At 40.4% G+C, this 4,928-nt stretch overlaps 1 pseudogene; it reads left to right on the top strand.

The window, feature by feature from the left end:
• Window positions 1-2,977: 2,977 nt before the first annotated feature.
• On the top strand, window positions 2,978-3,096 carry LOC111824786 (annotated as a pseudogene).
• Window positions 3,097-4,928: the final 1,832 nt, after the last annotated feature.

The raw sequence follows: 4,928 nt of genomic DNA, 5'->3' as shown, positions 1-4,928 counted from the left end.
TACCTCTCCAGGGTGAAACAGATAGAAATAAAAATCACCAATTTATTACTTATCTATTTGGACCTTATGGCTGTCTTAGGATTTTGATCCATGCCAGTGCTTTTAGAGGAAGGGGGCATATTTGCTCTTTAGGAAAACTCAAAATAATTCCAAAGGCATGTGTACTACTTGGCCTTTAAAGCCAAAAGACTTCCAAACTTTTTTTTAAAAAAAGTGTATAAGGACAGAGTAATCGGTTCAGTTCAACAGATACTTATTGAGTGACGCTTTATTTAATTATCCAACAAACATTATTTTTTTTACCTTTGCTCTTTAAAAGGTATTACGCTAGGTGCTGTGGAAATATCAGGTGAAGATGGCATGCTTCCTGCCTTCAGGTCGCTGTTCTAAGACAGAGGATAAGACGTGTCAAACAAATATATATAAGGCACCTAATGTATGTCCAATAAACATTTATTAAATGAATAAAGTGCCTGAAATAGTTGTTAAATGTGCTATGGGGCTTCAAAGGGGGAAATCAGGTAGACAGGTTAGGGAAAGTGCATGGAAGAACTGGTTTGTGCCGAGGCTTTGGGGGAAGATGCGATTGAGGGGTCAGGAGGCGGAGGTCCTCTCGGTGCCTGGGCCACCGGAGCAGAGGCATGCTGGGAAATGCCAGGTAGCCCAGTCGGTCAGGAGTGTAGCCAAGGCATCAGCCTTCCACGAAAGAATTAGCAAGAGGCACTGTGGGACCTCGTAACCCCCGGCAGTGCACTGACTCACTCACAGGTCCGTGCAGCACTCAGACACCAGCGCTTCATCAGGCCCCTCCTGCGGCCTTTCACTCAGAGCCCAGGCCCTTGAGAGGTGAGGGCAAACCCCTTGTTCTTCCTTGTCAACCGAGGTAACAATGTTTCTTTATTTATTTAGAACAATGACTCTTTAAAAATAATATAAACTTAATGAAAAATTCAAGCAATTCTGAGAAATGTGAATAAGAAGAAAATGCCCCAAATGTCATCACTTAGGAAATAATCATCGTTAACGTCCGGTACCAATTTTCACCTCTTGCTCTGCATGTATACAGATGGCAGGCTAGGAATACTCTGCAAAACTGGGACTATATTGTGCATACTGATTTTACATTAAAGTATTACATTTAATTCTACTTGAATGTTAAAGGAAGAAAAAGAAACCAATAAAAAAATGAAGGTATTATGGATTCTTTCTCTAATTTTACTTGCTTTTTAAAAAACATTGGTAATATATTCACATTGTACATATTTTAAAAACATGTTGGTGAAAAGGTAGTGATGATTCCGCCCTCTCTCTGCCTCCCATCTACCCACCGTCCTTCCCCAGAGGCGTTTCTGTTACCAGGTTCTTGGCCATTTTCCAGAGTTCATTGTTGTAAAAACTTCTTTACCACAGAGGTAATCGTTTCTAAGAATAAGGGGGGTGGGTTATAACGCCTTAAAAACTTGGAGCTATTATGTTCTTATAACTGTACATTTTACTATTTTTTAATCGTAGTATCTAATGCTGGGCATTGTGCTAAGAACTTCACATGGGTTATTTCATTCGGTGCCCACAACACTCATCCTCATCTTACCGGTAAGGGGACCAAGGCAGGTTAAATCATTCGTTTGAGGCCAAAAATGAGACTAGGCAGAGGCAAGATGGACACTCGAGTAGTCTGCATCCTGAACTGCCGGCGACCTGCACGCCTCCTTTTAGTACTGAAGATAACACCAGTGCTTTCCCCTGGCGAGGCCACTCATTCCCTGTGAAGCTTGACTTGGTCTCTGGTAGTTTTTCCCGAGAAGGGCTGCTTCTGCTAAGGCTTTGCATGTCTGAGAATGTGTGCCCATTGCCTTTATTCTCAAACAACAAAACTGCCCATGTTCTTAAGTCACACTTTCTTTCCCTTGGGAAGTTGTAAACAAAGCTTCATTACCTTCTGGCATTGATTGCCACGCAGGATTCTAAGTCTGTCTAACTTGATTCTCCCATGGAGGTAATTTCTTTTATTTTTTACCTTGATTCCTCTTACTCTTCCTTTTAATTCCCAGAGGTAATTAACCTAGCCTGGCTATGTATCCGTTTTAATTATCAGTTTTTCCTGAAACATGAACTGCCTGTTTTACATACAAAGATATTTCTTTGTTAATTTGGGGGAAATTTGCTTTTAAAAATACTCTTTTCTGTTTTATTTTTTCTGGTTCTCCACTTCTGAGACACCAGTTATCCTTGTCTCTCTTTTATGTTACTTCCTCTCTAATTGTCCAATCCTTTCTTCTTTTTTTTCTAAATGTGCATTGACAGTAGTAGGCTTCCCTTCTCTGCCAGTATTGCAATTCAGCCTATTTGATCTTCGATGTTTGTCATTTATCAATTCTCTGGTAATGGTGGTTTTAGTCCCAATTGTAGTCTTTGCTCAGCTGTTTCCCTTTTACCTCTGTTGTTTTACCATTTTGTCTTTAAGATCATATTAAGTTTTTATATAATATAAAACAGTGGCAAAGAATTCTTTTCTAATTGTTGAGTCATATATTCTTTCAGACTGGGTCCTTCACCTGTCTTTTATGTGCTTGTTCTTATCTGCCCTCCCTTTGATTTTTTTCTGTAGTATGTTTTCATAATCATCATATCATTTCTTTTCCTAGTGCTTATGCTTAACAGAGAAAGTAGTTGCCAAGACGTTGTACTTACTTGGATGTATTATGGGTAAATTCTTGATTTCTTTCCCATACTGACTAGGATATGTCATTGTTCCCACTACATTGCAGAGGAGGACCAGGATGCTGTATTAATTTTCTGTTGCCTGAGGTGTTGCAGTGAGAGAGGGGAGGGCCATAGACATCAGCTGGGGCTGTGTGCAGCCTTGAGGGGAAAATCAATGCATTCCTATTAGATCTCTCTCTCTCTCTCTCTCTCTCTCTCTCTCTCTCTCTCTCTCTCTCCTTTAATTCCCAGAGATGGTAAAATCTATGTTTATACTGCCCCTTGAGGCATTGCAGGTGTGGCTGCCGTGCCGCGCCTGCGTCATTAGGCGGCAGAGAGCAGAGAGGCTCGCGTCCTGGCCGTGGGCGCCTGGATGGTTGACGGCCTGACACGGAAAGAAAAAAAAAAAAATCTATGTTTATATTTAAAAAGAAAAACATTGTCCTAACTGCAATGTAAACTGCACAACTGCTTCTGAAGACAGAGTTGTTTCTCTCGTTATCATACGGGAGGCAGTATAATGTGGTGGTTAGACCTCGGTTCAAATCCTAACTCTGCCACTGGACTGGCTGTGTAACCATGAACAAGGCCCAGCATTTCTAAGCCTCAGCTTCCAAACTGGGGATGATAATAGAACCTTCCTATAAAGCTGTTGTGAGTGATTAATGGACTTGCACACAGGAAGGCTTTAGCACCATGCCTGGCACACAGTAAGCACTCAATTAATAGCCGCTATTATTATCCAGAAGAGGAGCCATTTCCTTTTGTTCATGCTCCTGATTGCAGAGTTTGACAGGGAATTTCATGAATGAAGGCCTGAAGGAGCCGCCTACCTTCTGATTATCGCATCTTGGCTATACAAGGACAAAAAGGGCATCTGAAAGTAAAAATGTGGATCACACATACATTAATGGTGGGAAGGTAAATGACACAGTCACTCTGGAAAGCAGTTTGGCAGTTTTTCAAAAACTAAACATGCAATTACTATTCAACCCAGCAACTGTACTCTTGGGCATTTACCCCAGAAAAATGAAAACAGGTTCACTCAAATACTGGGCATGAATGTTCATGGCAGTTTTATTTGTTGGATCTAAAAACTAGAGTCAATCCAGATGTCCTTCAATAGGTGACTAGTTAAACAAAATGCAATACATACACCATGGAATATTACTAAACAATAATCGAGCTGTTGAAACATGTAATAGCTCATTGCATCTCAAGGGAATTTTGCTGAGCCAAAAAGCCAATCCCCAAAGGTGACATGCTGTGTGATCCATTTATATAACATTTATGAAAGGCACAATTTTACAAATGGAGAGCAGGTTAGTGATTGCTAGGTTCTGGGGGATTTTTTAGGGATTGGGGAAGGGGGAAAGAAGGTATGTGTATTATAAAAGGACAACATATGGGATCCTTGTGCTATTGGAACTGTTCATTATCTTTACTATGATGGTGGATATGCAAATCCACACAGGTGATAAAATTGTGCAGAACTTGATGCACAGATACACACACAAACATATATACACACATGAATGAGTACAAGTAAAACAGGAAATCTGATATGAATAAGATAGGTGGATGGTGTCAATGTCAATATACGGGTTGGAATATTAAACTACATTATAGTTTTCCAAAATGTTACCATTGGTAGAAACGGTACAAGGGATATTTCTTACAACTAAATGTGTATCTACAATTTTCCTCAAACATTTCAATTAAAAATGAAAAGGAAAAATATTGCCCCTCCTCCCCATAAAAATAGTGAATATCTTTCTCTACTTTGAAGCATCGACAGATTCCCAGGCAGAAAATTATTTTGTAATCTCTGCATCGGAAGGAAAGAGTGTGAGACTATATTATACTCCCTGGTCCTAACAGCTCCCCCACCCCCAGGGGTGTGGATGGGGCACTGGCAAAGAGTTCTGCCAGGTGAAGGAGGGTAGGGTGGGAGCAGGAGAAGAGCCTCTATCAGCGGTTCTCAAACTGTGGGTCGCGAACAATGAAAATACAGCCTGCATATCAGATTTTTACATTATGATTCATAACAGTAGCAAAATTACAGTTATGAAGTAGCAAGGAAAATAATTTTATGGTTGGGTCACCACAACATGAGGAACTGTATTAAAGGGTCGTGGCATTAGGAAGGTTGAGAACCACTGCAAGTGATTTTGATTTTGAGCCAAGGAGTAATGGGATGTGTTTGGAGCTGTGATACAGAAAGA

The sequence above is a fragment of the Myotis lucifugus genome, unplaced genomic scaffold, assembly GCF_000147115.1.
Source record: "Myotis lucifugus unplaced genomic scaffold, Myoluc2.0 scaffold_7036, whole genome shotgun sequence".
NCBI lineage: Eukaryota > Metazoa > Chordata > Mammalia > Chiroptera > Vespertilionidae > Myotis > Myotis lucifugus.
This window is presented reverse-complemented; position numbering and strand designations above follow the sequence as displayed.